The 21,547-nt window shown below is 36.9% G+C and overlaps 1 protein-coding gene and 1 pseudogene across 4 annotated transcripts in view; one reads left to right on the forward strand and one right to left on the reverse strand.

Annotated features, from left to right (window-relative positions):
• The window catches only part of METTL15 (methyltransferase like 15), a 261,132-nt gene that overhangs the window by 200,787 nt on the left and 38,798 nt on the right, over nucleotides 1-21,547 (reverse strand). The window lies entirely within an intron of this gene.
• Nucleotides 16,393-16,704, forward strand: LOC111554684 (annotated as a pseudogene).

The raw sequence follows: 21,547 nt of genomic DNA on the forward strand, positions 1-21,547 counted from the left end.
CTGACATAAATAATTCTGAAAGTAGTACAATACCCTTAACAGAAGGATTGTGTCATCATTTCCTCCTTGATCATTTCCCAACAATAGGCTTGTATTAGTCAGGGTTCTCTAAAGGAACAGAACTAATGGAATATATATACATACACACATATATATAATGGAATATATATACATACACATATATATATATAATGGAATATATATTCCAATAATTAATGGAATAATATCCAATAACTAATGGAATATATATATATTCCATTATATTGCATATATATATTCCATTATATTGCATATATATATTCTCCATTATATTGCATATATATTCCATTATATTGCATATATATATATTCCATTATATTGCATACACACACACACACAGAGAGAGAGAGAGAGGCAAGTATATTAAGTATTAACTCACATGATCACAAGGTCTCACAATAGGCCATCTGCAGGCTGAGGAGCAAGGAGAAACAGTTCAAGTTCCAAAACTGAAGAACATGGAGTCCGATGTTCAAGGGCAGGAAGCGTCTATCATTGGAGAAAGATGTAGCCTGGGAGGCTAGGCCAGTCTCTCTTTTTACATTTTTCTGTCTGCTTTTTTATTCTGGCTGTGCTGGCAGCTGATGAGATGATGCCCACCCAGATTAAGGGTGGTTCTGCCTTCCCACAGCTTACCTACTCAAATGCTAATCTCCTTTGGCAACACCCTCACAGACACACCCAGGAACAATACTTTGTATCCTTCAATTCAATCAAGTTGACACTCAGTATTAACCAAAGCAAGTCTACCCCTTGTCAACTTGAACCCATACACATCTCCTGAAATCATACATAATCTTCAAATAAAGACAATAATAAGGTCATCATTATGCCTAACATAGTACAACTATTCTTTGTACAACCGGAAACGCACCAATTCCCAACCCAAATACTATTACATAAAGTTAACAATACCTAAATGCTGATGTGAACTCAATAAATCTTATGTCACTTGATAAAGGAGAAAGGAAATAAAATGACTATATTTTCTTAGTACAAGTGTATACACACACAAACGTTTTTAACAAAAGAAAGACCAAAGACTCATGACAATTACAGTCCTCATTTCTGCAGCTGGCCACGTCATAGCTAGTATTGATGACTATCTTCTTCTACTAACTATTCTGTATTCCCTTTCCCTTCAGCAAGCACCAGGTTGTGTTTTTTTGTTTTTTTATTTTTCCTGGTGGAGTGATTCAAACCTTCATTCATGAAGGGTCTGGATCACTTGCAGTCCTGCCTGGATTGGGCTGCTATAATTTCCCATTGACCTTAATCACAGGGCATGGTAATACTAAGAGATGCCCTAATGGATCTCCTATATTTCATGCACACTCTTTCTTACCTCTGTTGCAGTGTAGTAGGCTGATTTCGTCTTGATAGTCCAGGTCAATCACCCCAGTCAACACTGTATCTCCCTTCTTAGCCTGTTCACTTAAAGGTAGGAGGAACCCAAAGTGTCCAGGTAGCAATCTTAAGTTCCAGTTTAACGGAATCATTGTTGTGTCTACTGGTGGCAGCATTCCTCCCTCCAGAACTAAGACCTCTGCGCCAGCAGAACGTAATGTTGCAGGAACAGGAAGCAAAAATTTTGCCCGTAGATCACTAGGGTTGATGGTAAGTGGTGCCACTTCCACTTCCACCCTTGATTCTTGGACCTGTGAATCCCGGCTAAGAGAGAAACAGTACCATATATTGGACGCTGATTCATAGTATACACGGCCTTCTGGAGAGTTTTGCCCCAGCCCTGCAAAGGATTGTCACCTAGTTGGCATTGCAATTGTGACTTCAAAAGGCCATTCCACCATTCTACCAATCCAGCTGCTTAGGGTTGATGGGGAAAATGGTAAGACTACCCCTTGTCAACTTGAACCCATACACATCTCCTGAAATCATACATAATCTTCAAATAAAGACAATAATAAGGTCATCATTATGCCTAACATAATACAACTATTCTTTGTACAACCGGAAACGCACGAATTCCATGAGCATGAGTCACACGTCTTAAGTCATAAAGTGAGTGCCTTGGTCAGAGCCAATGCCATGTGGAATACCATGACGTTGGATAAGGCATTCCATAAGTCCATGGATGGTAGTCTTGGCAGAAGCATTGTGTGCAGGATAGGCAAACCCATACCTGGAATAAGTGTCTATTCCAGTGAGGACAAACCTCTGCCCGTTCCATGATGGAAGAGGTCCAATATAATCAACCTGCCACCACCTGGCTCATCACACCAAGGAATGGTGCCATATCGAGGGCTTGGTGTTGGTCTCTGCTGCTGACAAACTGGGCACTCAGCAGTGGTCGTAGCCAGGTCAGCCTTGGTGAGTGGAAGTCCATGTAGCTGAGCCCATGCATAACCTCCATCCCTGCCACCATGGCCATTTTGTTCATGGGCCCATTGCATGATGACAGGAGTGGCTGGGGAAAGAGGCTGAAGGTGTCCACAGAACGGGTCATCCTATCCACTTGATTGTTAAAATCCTCCTCTGCTGAGATCACCTGTTGGTAAGCACTCACATGAGATACAAATATCTTCACAGTTTTTGACCACTTAGAGAGGTCCATCCACATACCTCTTCCCCAAATTTCTTCATTACCAATTTTCCAATCATGCTTCTTCCAAGTCCCGGACCATCCAGTCAAACCACTGGCTACAGCCCGTGAATCCATATATAATCACACACCTGGTCATTTTTCCTTCCATTCAAAGTGCACAACCAGGTGCACTGCTTGAAGTTCAGCCCACTGGGAAGATTTCACTTCACCGCCATCCTTCAGGGATGTCCTAGAAAAGGGCTGTAGTGCTGCAGCTGTCCACTTTCAGGTGGTGCCTCAGTATCGTGCAGAACTATCTGTGAACCAGGCTCTAGTCTTCTCTTCCGCTGTCAACTGATCATAGGTATCTCCCCAGGAGGACATCGGTGCAGGCTGGGGGAGAGAAAGCTGGGTGGTAGGAGTGGAGACCATGGGCATTTGCACCACTTCCTCATGTAAATTATTTGTGCCTTCAGGACCTGCTCGAGCCCGATCACATAGATACCACTTCCATTTGATGATGGTATGCTGCTGTGCATGACCCAATTAATAGCTAGATGGGCCAGAAAGCACCCAGTTCGTGATAGGCAGTTCAGGTCACATGGTGACTTGATGACATATAGTCAAATGTTCAGTTTCCACCAATGCCCAGTAACAGGCCAAGAGCTGTCTCTCAAAAGGGGAGCAGTTATCTGCAGAAGATGTCAGGGCCTTGCTCCAAAATCCTAGAGGCCTCCTCTGTGATTCACCTATGGGGGACCTGCCAAAGGCTCCAAATAGCACCCCTATCTGCCACTGACATCTTAACACAATTAGACCTGCTGGATCATATTGCCCAAGTGACAGAGCAGCATGCACAGCAGCCTGGACCTGTTGCAGAGCCTTCTGTTGTTCTGGACCCCACTCAAAACTGGCAGCCTTTCAGGTCACTCAATAAATGGGCTGGAGTAACACACCCAAAAGAGGAATGTGTTGCCTCCAAAATGCAATAGGCTCACAAGGCATTGTGCCTCTTTTTTGGATGTAGGAGAGGCCAAATACAGAAACTTATCCTTCACCTTAGAAGGAATATCTCTCCCAGGATCAATACTTTGTATCCTTCAATCTAATCAAGTTGACACTCAGTATTAGCCATCACACGGCCTGCAAGTAAGAATCATAAGACCTTTCGCGAATAAAAAAATAAAGAGTTTATGATTTCAGGAATAAGGGTTAAATACCATTTATCTTATATCTATCACAGATTAAACCATCATGCTTTCAGAAACAATTTAAAGTGTCTGTTTTTCCAATCTTCTGCTGTCAAAAATATTTTTCTGTGCCTTTATTTGTGTTTCAAGGCCATTATCTCCTGGGTGGATCCACTGGATTTGTTGGTAAAGCTACCAAAGTATAAAATAATTGTCTATACTATCATTTATAAATTTTTCAGTTAATATACATAATCTTATAACACAGAAATGAAACAAATTTGTCTAAAGGAAAATTTGAAAGCTCATAAAAATAATAATTTTTGGAGTTTGTATCATCTAAAAAATTAACCTTGTATACATGTTTGGTTATCTCATTCCCTTTCCCTTCTCCCTGGGAATAAGGCCACTGGTAATTTTTAACACTTCAGAAGAAAAACAAATGTGACTTAAAACATCTACAAAGTAATGACATAAATGTTTATGGGCAAAGATATTTATCTATTTGAAAGGGTCATTTTTAAAGGCTTCAGAGATTCTACTGTATTGAGTATCTACCGTCAGGAACAATTATAGAATTTTGAACTAAATATACGCTTTCTTAACACACTGAAATCTATTAATGTTAAAGTCTCAAAAATGAAATATATTTATGACATGAATAGAAAGATGAATTTCTAACCATTATAGTCATTTTAAAAATAGAAAATGTCTCCAATTGTATATGACTTAATAGGGATTTCAGGTCCTCAACTCCTACTTCTTCCTCAACTGAGTACCTTTCAGGATCATGTCTTCCGTAAAAGACAAGCGACGAATGAGATTTTTTATGAGGTGACTTCCAAATCTAATTTCCTATTATAGGGTATATTTTAGGCTCTAAATTATAAAGAATAATAACACATTAGACACACATGGGAATATACAAAATATATACGTAATAAGCAAAACATTAATCTTAAAGAAGAAATTTACATTTATTCAGTCTTCAACTTCAGTCGTATTAGTTTCTGCTAAGTCACATTTACCACACAAAATGAAGATCGTGCTATTAATTACTGTACTTACGCTCAAATGGCATATAAGTGATCTTACAGGGACAGCCTGCTTCCTGATGTAATCCTTATAAGGTTCTTAGTAAAAACCCTTTAAAAAAATAATTGTTAATACTAGCTACCATTTATTTAATGCTTATTAAGAATGAAGCATTGTCTTAAGATCATTACCAAATACATAATCTCATTAACGCAGTCCTATGGGAGTTATTATCCTCATTATACTTAAAGAAATTGAGGCACACAAAAAAGTCAGAATCTGAACTCACACAGTCTTTATCCAAGACCTAACCTCTTGTCCTCTTCCCTGCATTGCCCTTTCTTCCTTGGCCTTCACACAAACCTACAGATCCTATATGCAATATGGTCTCCCTACCCTCTGCCTCTCATCTCCGCTAAGAGGGTCCATAGGCCGTTAATTCAAACAGAGCACTCCAGAAACCTGGCAGAGGTGGAAAGGAAAAGACAGTGAATTCTAACAAAGGTAAAAGTAAAGACAGAAAGGATGGCATTATTGAGGCTGTAAAGTAATAAGCTCCATGTTCCTGGATAGATCAAGAATTGGCTCTAAAGGCAATTTAGTTGGAATAAAGGTAGCATTTTCTAAGGTTGACTGAACGAGCAGAGCAACATACTTAGATTAATAATAGGAACCATAACATTTTAGAGCTGGAAAACATTTAAATCATCTAGTTTAATCTCATTCTCTCCTCCATCCCTTGTAAAAGAAGATGCTGAAACTTAGAAAAGTTAGTTGTTGTTTCTTCAAGGCCTAACAAAACCAGTTAAAGAACCAATGCCACATTCCTATTGGAGAGGATTACATTCTAAAAATCATTATGAATGGGGAGGATTTATTGGATATAATACAACCCTAAACCAGAGAAAAACCTTAAGAAAATAAAGGAATGAGATAGAAAGAAGCTGGGACCAGTTTTCCCATAAAATGCTACCTTAATGCTGCAGACATCAAGAGATCACCTTACCTTTAACCTGCTTTCTTAATTCTCTTTTCCTTGTATTCTCAATCCTGATCCTGCCAAAATCAATCCCATTAGGAGAAACTTCTATCTTTTGTATCTTCTTAATGGCTCTTCCTTTCACAAAGAACTGGATAAAACTTGCCCCGTTTTGTCTCACAAATTCACTTAAGTCATACACTAAAATCATCCCATATTGAGAATGGCACGAATTCAAATGTATAAATTAGACAGACATTCCTTTGTGAGAGAGAACTGAGAAAAAGAGATACCCTGTGTAAGAGGGATTTAAGGGCAGTAGCATTATTAACTACATACTACATAATCAGGCATTATAATTGACATTTTGCAGGTGTTATTTCTTAAAATCAGCACAATTCTTGTATGAGAGAGTTCTTATTATCCTATTTTATAGGTAAAACTAATAAAGCTTAAAGAAGCCAACCAACTTGTCCAAAGTGATACAGTACTAAGTCACAGACCTCTGACATTACAGCTTTATTTATTCAAGTACTTAATAACAAAATTTATGTATTTTTCATACGCTTATTCTATAAGCTGTGATATGCCTATTTTATTCTATTAAAATCAGTTCTAGAACTAGAAGGTAAACTAGAGCTTATTTATACCCTCATACAAAAATTAATAAACAAAGCCCAAAGATATAAAGTTATTTGCCAAAGATAACAGAACATGTTAATGGCAAGGCAGAAACTACAAATTGTTAAGATTTACCAAGAACTTACTACCCTATAAGGTAGGTATTATACTATCCACATTGTACAAATGAGAAAATAAAAGCAATGGGAAATCAAGTGGCTTTTCCAAGATCATAAAGCAAGTAACAAGAAAGAGAAAGAACATAGATTTGTCCTCAAGCAGTCTGGCTCCACAGCCTGTGTTGTTAACCACTATGCTAGAATCTCCCCTTCAATTAAAAATTGTACCTCCTAATTTCCTTTCCAGCTCCTCTGAAATTAAGATAAATTTTGCACTTATGAGTTACACATGAAAGAATCAATAACAGAAAAATCAAGTAAGAATCTACTTTGAAAATTCAAACAGCTCCATTATTTCAACTGATATGTAGAAATTTACATTAAAATGTAAATGAGTCAATTTATAGAGATTAACAGAGGCTCAAATTTTAAACCTGAACTTTTCCCAGCACTACTGATATCTGCACTTAGCTCATCCTTCCAACTCTACCACATGGATATTTGTAAAATGAGCCTAACGATTAGATCCTCTGTCCAGAATCTGGACAATTTAGAATGCTAAATTGGGACGTTAATTGTTTCTGTTTCATGAGTCAGTGAGTATAATATTTTATCTGTTGGATTTTCTAAATGCCAATTCCATCATGTTCTAAGCACATTCTTTGCCCACTCAGTAGTAGACTGGGTCACTCAAACAAAATGTAAGTGTAACAGTAAAATGAAGTTTTCTAATTCTTTATTTTCTCTTACAAGCAACCAACAGACTAATATTTTGGTGGGCTCATCTACCTATGTATCTAAATTTTTTCTTTTATCTCTTCACTCTCTCTCCATTTAACCAATCCCAACTGCGTAAATCACATATTAGAATACAATCAGCCCTCTGTATTCATGGGTTCCCCATGCATGGATTCAACTAAACAAGGATCAAAAATATTCAGAAAGAAACATTCCAGAAAGTTCCAAAACCCAAAACTTGAATTTGCCAGCATGGAGAGTACTATGTTGAATTCATTGGAATAAAGGGATAGAGAGGCATTGTATTAGATATTATAAGTAATCTAGAGATGACTTAAACGGAGGATGTGTGTACTTATGTCAGAGGTATGTGAACCAGAATGAATCTATTTTGAATAGGAGCTCGGTGAAACAAGGCTGAGACACAGGAGGTTAGACATTGTAAGTCACAAGATGAGGCAGGGAGTCGGCACAAGATATAGTCACAAAGACCATGCTGATAAAACAAGGTGTAAAGAAGCTGGCCCAAACCCACCAAAATCAAGATGGCCATGAAAATGACCTCTGGTCCTCCTCATTATATTATATGCTAATTATAATGCATTTGCATGCTAAAAGACACTCCCACCAGTGCCATGACAGTTTGCAAATGCCATGGCAACATGGCATGAAGTTACCCTATAATGGTCTAAAAAGGGGAGGAACCTTCGATTCTGGGAATCGCCCACCCCTTTCCAAGAAAACTCATGAATAATCTACCCTTGTTTATAGGATATAATCAAGAAGTAACAACAAAAATAGCCAAACCGCAGACCTGAGGGCTACTCTGCCTATAGAGTAGCCATTCTTTTATTCCTTTACTTTTCTAATAAATGTGTTTTCTAATTCTTTCTTGCACTAAATCTAAGAACACCTCTCTTGAGGTCTGGATACAGACAGACTCCTTTCCTGTAACAGCTATATACAAATACAACATCATTTTATATAAGGGACTTGAGTGTCTTTGGATTTTGGTATCCAAGGGGATCCTGGAACCAATCCCTCATGGACACCAAGAGATGGCTGCATTTCACTTTTTCTAAATTATTTTCCAATGTACAAAAAAAAAAAAAGGCCCTCAAAGACTGTGAGTTAAAAAAAAGAAATGTTTCATAACATTTTTCCCTTTTTGTCTGTCAAACTATATTTAAAAAACAAAATTTAGTGACCATCATATGGCTATCACTAAATACATAAACAAATTCCTTTCATCAAAATTGACGAAAAAGAAAAAATTTATATCCTAAAGCCCACTTCCTCCTTGCCATCCATTTGGAAATGAGAAATGAATTCAACATAAGGGACATTAGTAGATAATTTAAGAGAGCAGCTTAGGCCTAGTGCTTATGAGGTTAGCAGTGTGCTGCAATTAATTTAAAAAAAAAAAAAAAAAAAAAGCACACATAGGCTTTGAGGACATATAAAACTAATTATATCACTTCCTAGCTCCATGATCTTGGACAACTCATTTCACTCCTCCAAATCTCAGTTCACCTGTCTAAAATGTACATAAAGTAGTAGGTGTGGTCCAGGAGACAGAAGGGAAAGTCTAAAAGTCTCGGGAAATAAAAGCAGAAATGCAAGATCCACTAACTAGTGTTATATAGTATAAATAAACCAGACACTCATGCTGGGAATTGACCTTTTTTATTTCAGAGGCAAATAACTGTATCTGATTATTGAAATCTGAAGGAAAAGGGTGGGACCAATAATAGTGGGTATAAAAATTAAAGAATTTTTGAGGGGATCACTCAGGAAATTGACAGGTCTTAAAGAACAGCTATAAGCCCACTTACGATCCTAAACCTTGTTGGGCTGAGACACCCAGAAAATTACAAGATACAGAAGAAGGGACAGTAATGCAATAAACAGTTATTGAATGAGGTACTGTGCTAAAAGCCAGAAATATATAAAGTAGGTATGAATCCACTATAGTTTTAAAGAGGAAACAGGCAAGTTAAGAGACAATTACAAAAAGTGTAATAACTCCATCCTGGAAGAAAGAGCAAACAAGGTAGTGAACAGTGCAATAAATGCCATCATGGAAGAAAGAATGGACAGAAGCATGTGCAAAGTCAGAGATCTGAAAAAGAAAATTATGTGCCTCATATGGGTATCAAGTAGGAAGTAGAGCATGTTGGCAGAAGGGGAGGCTGAAGGGGTAAAATGGGCCTGGTGGCAAAGGAACTTTGTACATTTTGCCAGTAATTTGCAAACCATTACACTAGAAAATGATGTGATCAGATCTAAAGTGAGATCCATATAACAGCAAATTAAAAGATGTATTGAAAGTAAGTGGCCAATTAAGAGGTTCTTGCAGTCAGCATGGTAAGAGATGAGAAGGTGGGGATATGATGTTTTAAAGAGAGAGGGGTGAATATTAAGCAGTCAAGTATGCTAATAGAGTTAACTCATCCCAATGAAAACTTGTCATCACAAAAAGCACGGAAAACTTTTCTTATTACCCTTTATTTTCTTTTCTTTTCTTTTCTTTTGGTCACTGTTGCCTCTGAACAGATGGGAATTCCCTCCTCTTAATCTAACTGACGGCAAAAACTTCAAATAGGAAGAACTTCCTGGCATGGGTTTACAAAGAGTGCTTAAATCTATTCCAATTTGCAATTGGAAACACTCATTGAGACAACCGAAGAATTTAGTAAAATAAATTGAATAACATTTGATAAATTTACATTCTCGTAGTGTGGGAGTATTTTAGCACAGGCTGGAACAGTTTCAGGTTCATCATTACCTCCTGAGAATACCTCTGATAAATAAAGACTCACAGAAAAGTAAAGCAAAAGTCTCAACTCTTGAATAGGCAGCAATGATTTTCTTGGTTTTAACATTCCAACCCTAATGAGCAGGATTTCTAAACTGATAACTAGAAGGCAACAAAGCTGTTTCCTTTAGAATGAAATTATATAAGTTTTAGGGGTTTTCTTTTTTTTTTTTTTTTCTATCACACAGGGGATATGTGTATAAAGGAGAGGGATTTTTCATTTTTTAAAATCACTCCCATTTTAAAGTTAGTACAGATATTTTTAAAATACCTTTTCCAATTCACTATCTTCACCTTTTCTCCTTTTAATTGTCTTCTCATTGTTTCCTCCCTCTCCATATTCAAAATAATAAATAAGTCAGTTTGTGTGTTTGAGGAAGAGGTGTTAGCGAAGCTTCATCAGTCCAATTCCTTTGTTCCCTCAATATCTCTCACACAAATCCATCTCAATTTCATGGCCTAAGTAGACAGTAACAAGAAGAAAGAATATAGAAAATAGGCAACAGAAAAGAGAAAACAAAAGAACCAATGAAACACAAAAGCCAAACGAAAAAAGATCAATACTATACTAATGCAGTATAACTAATAAATTGAAAGTTATCTTGGAAATCTTCTAGCCCCACTCTGTTAACAATAAGACACAAAACAGCACTGTAGGAGATTGGAGGGCTGGGGCGCAGTGGATAAGAACTGATTAAACCTTTCAAACCTAATCTGACCAGGAGTTTAGGACTGCCTGCCCAAGAGATGTACCCTGAGTAATGGCAGGCCTATAGTTTCTATATTTGAAATCCAAAGAAGCTACATTGGGCCCTGGGTTTGCTAAGAGTCTAAATTTATCAAATATTATTCAATTTATTTTTCTAAATTCTTCAGTTGTCTCCATGAGTGTTTCTAATTGCAAAGCATCTCAAAGATGTTTTCTTGCCTCGGAATTTTCTTTATTGACTCTCAATTTGAGAAATGCAAATATATTTTAAATAAAATTTAAGTACTGTTTTGTTATAGTGCTTTTCTACATAGGCCTTTTTGTATTGAAAATAATTTTTCTATGGGAAGCAGATGAATTCCGAAGTCATATGCTAGTTTGGTTTTGGGTAATCCATCAGAAACAGTGCAATGAGATAAAAGAGATGATCCTACTTACATGTTCTCCTTAATGGATCTTCAGCCACTCGTTGCCTATAATATCCCTAAAGAATCATATATTTTAAATCTAATAATTACCTAATCCAAATTCATTATTTTATCTATGAAGGCACCACAGCCTAGAAGGAAAGGTAACCTGCAAAGTAACATAGGTTGGTGTAAGAACTCAGGTCTCTTGATTTCCGATCTAAAAAATGTAAACTGCAAGAATGGCCCTGGTGTAGCATCTGATACACGGCAGTTTGGCTAGATGAGAGCAGATTTGGTAGTTCAACACCCACCACTCACCCCTGCCACATAAACACACACACACTTCAGCTACATCCATAATCCAATATTTTTGTCATTATATTATCATCTCTGTCTGTACCAAGTACTGTTTGTTAAACAATTTATGAACAACCTCTAATCTAATTATCAGAAAAATCCTATTACGTAGGTTCTTCAAAGTAGAAATGGCTAAAAAAAAAAAAAAAAATTAATTGAAGTCCAGAAGATGTGATGATAAAGTACCAAGCTCCTACTTGAAATAATTCAAGTGTTTAGGCTAACTACATGGCAGAACAGGAAAAATAAAATGTATTATTCCCTTTCTGAAAAGCTGCCTTAGCCTAGCAGTGTCTTAGTCTGGCAGTCAAACTGCTACACAATGTGGTACCAATCCACATTTCTATTCTCATTTCCCATCCTTTTAATGCAGTATTATTATGCTATGAATGCAATAAGTTACAAATTAATGGGTTTTTCCTCACTGAGATCAGAGTGTTTAAAAACACAGAATATATAAAGTCTAAGATGGTGGTCGGGCGCGGTGGCTCACGCCTGTAATCCCAGCACTTTGGGAGGCCGAGGCGGGCGGATCACAAGGTCAGGAGATGGAGACCATCCTGGCTAAGACGGTGAAACCCCGTCTCTGCTAAAAATACAAAAGAAATTAGCCGGGCGCATTGGCAGGCCCCTGTAGTCCCTGCTACTCAGGAGGCTGAGACAGGAGAATGGCATGAACCCGGGAGGCGGAGCTTGCAGTGAGCCGAGATCGCGCCACTGCACTCCAGCCTGAGTGATGAGCAAGACTCCATCTCAAAAAAAAAAAAAAAAAAAAAGTCTAAGATGGTTAGCATAGTGATAGGAACAAAACAAACTTAAGAATACTACTTGACAGGACTGACCACCACAAGCATAGACCATGACTACGAATACCATAGGTAAGGAAGAATTTTGAAAAAGTTGAAATAAAATCAGTTTATCTCAATCCCTTGGTGACTTAAATGTGATAAACTACTGTGACAATCAGGGAGATTGGTAAATAGTAGCTCATTTAGCTTAGGTATAAAAAGTCAAAGACTTAGACAAGTTCTCTTGTCAAGTGCTAAAAGTAGGGATAGAGAAGCAAAATTACAAAAATGGAAAATATCATTGGAAATAAGCATGACCCAATATTAAAGAATTAAATAGGCCAGGTGCAGTGGCTCAAGCCTGTAATTCCAGCACTTTGGGAGGCTGAGACATCACAAGGTAAGGAGATTGAGACCATCCTGGCTAACACGGTGAAACCCCGCCTCTACTAAAAATACAAAAAAAAAAAAAAAAAAAAAAAAAAAACTAGCCGGGCAAGGTGGTGGGCGCCTGTGGTCCCAGCTACTCGGGAGGCTGAGGCAGGAGACAGGGGTAAACCCCAGAGGCGGAGCTTGCAGTGAGCTGAGATCCGGCCACTACACTCCAGCCTGGGCGACAGAGCGAGACTCCGTCTCAAAAAAAAAAAAAAAAAAAAAAAGGAATTAGAACATAGAACATAGAATCAGTAAATAAGTTGAGTCCAGATTTTTGAGAGAAGGTAGAGGGAAGTGGGGAAGGAAGATGTGACGGCCAGGGAGTGAAGAAAGAAACAAGAAAAATAGCAGGGAATAGAGATTCACTCTTCAGAGAATCTTTGTAGATGAAAAATGTTGTACCTGTGAAGCAATCAGCATAACATGGAAATAAGGCTACCATAACCTACTGACTTTTGGGTATCATAAAATGCCAGAAAAATTGATTTTTTTCCTTTCCAATTTATACATGACCATTAATTCTCTATTTAGAATCTTTAATGAAACTCTAAACATCCAGTTAATAAATTTCAAATATCACAATTTACTAGTAAATGAAAAACTATATACCAAGATATGACTCAAGAAGTAAAAGTTGAAACAAAAAATAAGAAATTGGTAATGTGGTTCTGGCCAATCTATGAGCAAAATATACATGAATAAAATGAGGTTGGATAAGAAGACTGAAGAGAAAACTGTGTGGACCCTCAGAAAGATTTAGAATCTAACTGGCAATACTCAATTTTAGGTAAAAGACTAAGAAACTCAGCATTTCCCAAAGTTAGATAGAGCATCTATCTAAAGTTAGATAGACATCAGGCACATGCATAATGTCCTTTGAAAACTAGGTAAGTAAAAAAGAGTTTGTCAGGGTGGAGGAAATATATGATCAAATAAGTTTGGAAAGTGGGTTAAACAAAGGTAAAAATGTTGGGTTTTTTTGTTTGTTTCTTATTTTGCTAGAATTCTTATATGTTAGTATGCACTGAAAATCTCCAGGAGAAGGATAGATTATGCTGCATTTTTAAAACACATTTGACCACAGAATTTTTCAAAGATCATCTCATCAGAACGTAGGGATAATGAACAAAAAACCAATAGGTTACCATTGATCTTAAAGTTTTCTAATGAGTGATAAAGATCATATACGGTATTCCATCAAAAACCGACCATCTACTGTACTCTATCAAATCTACGATGATACTGATTATGAGATGCAGCATTAATTTTACATATCATGAAGAAAAGATACTGCCAATTAAATTATAGCATGTCATCAATTATACAATGTGTCTCAATTTCAATCAGTAACTTCAAAAGAAATATTTCAGAGGAATGACTGAAGGATGTGTAATCCACTTATTGCCCTAAAGATTGTCTACTTTGTAACTAGATCAAATGCTTTTCCTGAATTTTCCTTTAGCATAATGCCTGAATCTTGCACTAGACAGCACACTAAAATGCTGTTGTAGATTGCCTTAAGTATTTATTATACAGATATTGTTGAGGCTTCAAGATCCACATTTGATTATAGGTAAATAATTCCCATCTCATAGATGCTGGGAGGATTTAGAGAAATAATATATGTAAAGTGCCTGAAACATATCAGGTCTTTAATATGTGAGTTCTCTTCTTATTTTATTCAGTAATCCATTCTAGCATTTTATCATTTTGCCAGCACATACTTGCTCTCTTCAGCCAAAATACCTTCCTGGTCTTGATTTCCTTTTGTTTATTCTTCCGTAAACATGAAGAACACCTAATCAATCCCTCCTTGCAAAATTCTTTATATAAATGAATACTTTCTTTCGAATACGTTATTTTAAACAAATATGAACCTAATGAAGGAACAGACTTTTAAAAATGTCATTTTTAATGAATTTATTAAGGTCAAATTAATGCAATGTAAAGGAATGTAAGCAAGCCACATAATTTGTTTTTTATTAAGTAAAACATAATGTTTAATTGGATAGCGGGCTATTATCGAACAAATCAATATGCTTTTACTTATGAACTAGTTTGTGTGGAGCATAGCAGACTTTCTCATAGACTGATAAATTAGCAAGATAAAAAGAAAAGATATTGTATTGAATATTTTTAAGAGAAAAAAAGGCATCAAGTAAGGAAGAAATTAATCACAATGACACAGGGTTCATAACAGGAGTCTAAAAAATAAAAATCAACATGGTAACTATAGGTCTATTCAACAGATTTTTAAAAATCTATAAAGCAAAACAAAAATCTAAATACCAAAGAACAATTAACCAAGTTGCCAAAAGACAAAATACTTTGGTGGGATGTCAATCAGTAACACTGAGCTGACAACTGTGCCTTAATTAATTTTGAAACGGTTTCCAATTAGTTAGTATAGAACACTAGAGGCTTCATGCTGCCTATGACTCAGTGCACTGACTCATCTACCAAAACTTTTCTTACACAAGAAATATTCAAGCACTCGCCAGGATGCAAGATCAAAAGGAAAGAGGGTTCACTAACCTTCTTAGTTAAAACTTTGTGATAAATTTAGATGACCGGAAGGATATGGAACAACTTTCCAGAAAGGTTTAACAGTTAGAAATAGCTTGAAAAGTTTGATTTGTGAGTTAACAAAACAATGAAAACATATTATTTTAAAATCAGTCTTGCAAATATATCTATAAAATATGCTAGTTGTTTTTTAAACTATATAGAGGATATAAATAATATAACCAACATTAAAGTGTTCAATGAACTTCACCTCATCATATTTAAATATCTCATATTTCCTAACTCATTAAAATAGCAGTGGAAACAAAATCCAGACTTGAAGAAAAGCCTAAAATCATCATACATCTGTCCCATAGAAACTTTCTTACATTTTCAGATTTGGCTTATCATGTTATGATTCAATAACAGACTTTTCTAGAATAAATCTAAAGCTTTAAATGATTCTTCAAAAAAATTACAAAACATAATATAAAAAAGAAGATAATAACTTTTATTATATAGTTTACCTCAGTTTATTAAATCAGAGTAATATTAATAGTTTTATTAATAAGCAATTATATTTATATTATTATTATAATAATAGAGTTTTATTAATAGGCAATTATATTAATAGTTTTTTAACATTTTAAATAGTTTTGACATGCCATTGGGTTGGGAGAACGCGTAAAGGACCACAGAAATGAGGAACAAAAGACCACTTGTTGCAGGGAAAACAAAGAAGACCCTTTATTTAGAAAACAGAATGTACAAGACGAGGTGTTCCACAGGCCACAGCCTGTCCTAACATCCTGGAGAGTCTAGGAATCCAATGAGAGAAATCAAAGTTAGTACTAAGTCAGTTCCCAAACAAATTACCAATAAGAGATCCATTATGTTATAGATGTCTACAAGTAATTTTTTCATGCCATATGAAAAATTTAAAAAATTTTAAATTCAAAAAATTCTGAGATGACTTACAAAGTACAGAAAGTAAAACAGTAAAGAAATGGAAATAGGAAAGAGATGAAGGTAGCAATAAAGATAAGAGGAATTTTAAAAGTATAATTAGCTAGCCATTTGGGGCCATGGATTTTTCATCCTAAAATCATGGTCCGATTTGTCTGAAACCTGGAGGAGGAGGCTCCAGCACTAGTGAACACTGCTGTGACTTATTTGAAGCCTACATTGGCCACATTTAGATACTAAGCCAAAGTTGAGCTAACTCCTCCAACTCCTACTGAGATCCTGACAGCTATTCAGAGCTTGAAAAAAATAGTCAACAGTGCTCACACTGCTAGCTTCTAACAGCTGATAGTTAAGGAAGCTGTGCTGAATGGTTCAGTGGCCACTGAGGTGTAAATGTGGTTTTATATTGGAGCAATCATAAGTAAGCATTGCCTCATTGCCTATAACGTTTGACAACAAGTCTTTAACATCTGATTATATTTTATTTACTATTTGAGTGTTCTTGGATCATGTGTGATCAACCTGCTATCTGAATAAAATGTGTCCAAAAAAAAGTATAATCAGTGGTATGACTGTCACTCAAAAGAAAGGACATACAATGTTTACATTCTTTAATATAAGAAAGCCACAAAATTTACCAGTGAGTTTCCTAAAAGCCACTGCAAAGAGAGAAACATAAATGGCTGCATCATTCACTATATCCACCAAAAATTACATACACGCACATATACATCTAAACCCTGGTCATTCAAAACAAGCCTTCCTGCTACTGCACTTTGAAAAAAAAATCCTATTCGTCCTCATAAACTGGTAAGATAGTAAATTACCACTTCCTCCTCCATCTCTGGAGTAAACACAATAATCAGTTTCAAAGTTGCATTACTTTTAATATTCCTCTATATAAGCTATGGAATATCAGTGAAACATGTGTAAGAGTAATTCTAAGAGTGTGAAAATTATATGGTCTAAGTACATTGCAGTCCTTCATAAATTTTATTTCCCCCAAAGTTGTTATAGGTGTTAGGTGACAGAGAGGTCAAAGTCATAATCTGATATAAGAACCTGGAGTACGGCTATTTTATGTTGTTCTCTAAAGAGCGGATCTATATATTTTGATAGTAAGCCAAGTAGAAAATACTGACATACACATATGAAACCTAATGAGCCAAATGAGAATACCTGCCTGAATTAAACAAATGCTTATTGCAATCCACTACATAAAAGATTACACTTACTGGGGTTAAAATGAAGAACTTGTCTCTCATCCTCCCAGAGGTTAGAGTCTATTGGGGACCATATGCAATTAAATAAACTATAGCAATGATAAGGACCATAATGAGCAATCAGTGCCTGCTGGAGCAGAACCTAACCTGGAAATGAAATGTCAAAAGAGGGTTTTCAAAGAAACAAATGCCTAGGCTGCAGCCTAAAGCAAGAGTTAGCTATGAAGTTCCAGTTAGATGTCAACAGAGATCCTAATCCGTCTTCCTCTATGCTTATCTTCCTAAACTGAGTCATTAAATGACGGAACTACTCAAGGATCAGGATGTGTTTTCTCAAGGCAAAATTCATCTAGACTTATGGTTTTAGTTTTTACTTACATGCTGATCATTCAGTTACATGACAAAAATCATTAATGAGTCTTTGTTCCCATAAGTGTTTCCTGACTTTCCTCTTCCTAAAGCATCAAAGGAACATCTGGCTTCATGCTACCAGCTTCTTTCCCTATCATCCACTGCAAGGAAGGTCCTATGTTGTCAAAATAGTAACAGTTACATCAACGTAAATAATACAGAGCAAAGTACAAAAGAAGAAGGATGAATTAGAATAAAAGCTAGCCTGGATGAGAGTAGAGGGGTAGCTTCTTCAGTAGTTTTTGAAAAAAGAATGGAACACCAGCTGCATCTGATGAAAACAAAAGATGAGAAAGGGAACAAGAGCAATACTAGAGAGTACTGCTGGGAATTAAGAGTCACTTCATGGTTTTGAGAAATGCATAAAGAACTTGTATTATTTTTAAATAATTGTTGTTTTAATGGACTATGTTTTTTTTGACTATAAGACTCCTCAAGGACTGCACCACATGGGTTATGACTTAATAAGAATTAAATCTGGTAAATTTTTGTCTCATGCTCAAACATTACCTCTGAGCTCCAAAACACTGTATCTAACTGACTCTTGAAACTCTATTCTGGCTGTCTGAAAAGCATCTAAAAACATGTCCAAAACAAAATATGTGATCTTCTATTAAGGAAAAAAAAAAAAAGGGTCCAAGTTCATCCCACGACAAGGCCACACACTTATCTTAACAGTTCCCTCTCTTCACTTCCCATATCTAGCTCTTCATCATATTCTGTTTATTTTATATTCAAAACCCCTCATATCTGCCCACTTCTGTCCATTTAAACTGTTACCACTCTATCTAAACTATCACCATCTCTTTCAATAAATACAGTTGCTTTCTAACTGGTCTCCTTTCATCTACTCTTGCACAACCCACTCCCAGCCTACCACTTCTATTTTCCACAAAGCAATCTGAATGTTCTTTACAAAGTATCTATCTAATCTAGTTAGCCCACATCCTCTGATCAAAATGAATTTAATGAATTTTCAGTGAATTCCCACAGCTTTTAAAATAAAGACCAATATTCTTAATATGGTCTAAGGCCTAGCATTTTTGTTCTTCTTAACTTCATCTTTTTCCATACATCCTTGAAGTCTACACTTAGCCACACTGTGCTTTCATGTTAAATAAAAATTATAGAAATCTACTGTTTTGGGCGAAGCTCTTGCACTAGGCCTCAACATACTAGACTAAAAATCTAAATCAAAGCATTAAAGTTCCCAGTCACCAAATCAAAACTAAGTTGTTATTTGACTTTCCAATAAATCAGGAGAGAAAAATGACAGCCAAATTTCCAAAATAGGCCAGTCAGCAAGATAATGAAGTTCCTTCTTCCTTTAACACTTACCCAAAAATAAGTAAACTTAAGTAACCTGATATTAATAGTTATTTTTTTTATTATGCTGTTTCCCTGTTCTTGTCTTACTAGAAAAGTAACTTTCAAGTGACCAATCCACTCTTTGTTCTTTGTTTCTCTTTTCTTCGGCCCTTTTCTATCTATAAAACCAATCTCCTCTGGTCCACTCTCTGTAACACTCATTCTGCTTTATGGAATGAAGTGTTATCCAATTCTAGAATTGCAAATAAAGCCAATTAACATCTTTAAACTAAATTTGTTTTCATTTTGGCTTTTGACATTTGGTTTCTCAGAAGTGTCCTGCTTTTTCCTATAACAGTAAAACTGCCTTTGCAAAGAATATGACTGAGAGAAATCTAACATAGCTGACTTCATCTCACTTCTAACCTCATAAGCTATTTGTTCATTCCCCCGTGTAGGCCAAGCTAACTATAGAAGGAATTTAGTTTATAGTTTAAAGCAAGGATGATAACAGTCCCTGCCTAAAACTAACCCTCCTCTTTGTTCAGGATGGAAATTGCCTTCGTGAAAATAATGAAATTCCATAAGGTTAGAATTATGGTAAGGACCTGAATTCTGTTAAGCTATATGCGTAATTAAGCAATCACCAGCCATTGTTCCCTAGCTTGCTTACTACTCAGGAGTCATGTAGCTGGAGGTCACAAGATTTATTTTATTTTATTTTTATTTTGACACAGGGTTTCAGTGTGTTAAGCATGCTGGAGTGCAGTGGTGCGATCTCAGTTCACTGCAGCCTTGACATTCCAGATCAAGCGATTCTCCCAATTCAGCCTCCCAAGTAGCTGAGACTACAGGTGTATGCCACCGTGCCAGAATAATTTTTTTTTTTTTAATTTTTTGTAGAGACAGGGTTTCACCGTGTTGCCAAGGCTGGTCTCCAACTTCTGGGCTTAAGCAACCCTCCTGCCTCTGACTCTGTCTCTGTCTCCCAAAGTCAAAGTCTTCCCCAGTTGCTCCTTTAGATAGCAGCACTATTATCAAAACGTAAGATTGATCTTTCAGATATTTTTCAGACTCGTACATTCGGCCATACCACCTGATACCAACAGGACCGTGATTCATACGAAGGAACTGACTCAACCAGTCCTGTAAACCCCGCACCCAGATACTGACTCAGCACATGAAGACAGTTTGGACAATCCCATGATTTCATCCTCAATCAATCAACAATACCTATTCCCTAGTGTTCTGCCCACCAAATTACCCCTAAAAACCCTAGCCTCCACACTCTCAGAGAGGCAGATTTGAGAAATATCTCCCATCCTCCTCCCAATTAAAGTGCTGTGAGTAAACACTATCTCTGCTGCAACTACTGTTGTTCTCAGCATATTAGCTTTCTGGGCATCGGGCAGAAGAACCTATTTGGCTATAATAATGAAAGGAGTTAGGCAGCTTCAGGCATACAGTAAGGAAAGGGTCCCTAGACAACCTCCCACACGTGTTTGGTCCAGATAAGGGAACCTGAACAGGAGCTATGACTAAACATGCCACAGCAGAATAAGGGCCCACATGCCCACGGGGGAAATGGGGGGAATCCACCAGGAATTCATACCTTATACAAACAGGGAACATAGCCCCATCAGCATGTATGTAAAACACCCTTGTATTCAACTGTGAAGGGGGAAACCAGCAACCTGCTTTCAGGACCCCTCTTTTGGCTGAGAGCTTTCCTTTTCACTTAACAAATTCTACTCCATTCACTCTTTGATGGCCACATGGCTCTTTCTTCCTGGTAATGAGACAAGAACCCAGACCTAGCTGAGCTAAGGAGCAAAAAATCCTTCATCATTTTGGGGACAAGTTCAGAATACCTGGGGGATGAGTAAATTGCAGATCCAAAACCTTTCACTTTCATTTCCGAGCCTTCTCCTCCTCAGACTTTTTCTGAAGGTAGATGCAGCACCCAACCTCTGGTGAGCCAAATAAGAATGAATGGCACAGCGACAGAGGACAGGATGCTGGAGAGTACCCCCAAAACCCCCCATCACTCTTGAGGGTTGGGAATGTCGGCCTTATTCCAATCCAGTCTTTTCTACAGTATTTTCCTTCTTTTGTTCCAGGACTATCATGGCCCCTGTCTCTTCTTTTATAATGTTAAAGATGTTGCTGCAAACTGCAGATATTCCTAGCTAGAGTGAGCATTTAGCCCAGCCATCAGAAATGCCATTCAGAACAATGCGATTTCCGTCTGTTCTTAGAGACACTTCCCACACCCCCATCCCAACAGGCCGGATGCACGCTCGGAACAGAAAGGCAAGCGGAGGTGCCTATCCTCCCTGCTTCCCTCCCAGCTG

This window comes from Piliocolobus tephrosceles, chromosome 13, assembly GCF_002776525.5.
Source record: "Piliocolobus tephrosceles isolate RC106 chromosome 13, ASM277652v3, whole genome shotgun sequence".
In the NCBI taxonomy this organism is placed as follows: domain Eukaryota; kingdom Metazoa; phylum Chordata; class Mammalia; order Primates; family Cercopithecidae; genus Piliocolobus; species Piliocolobus tephrosceles.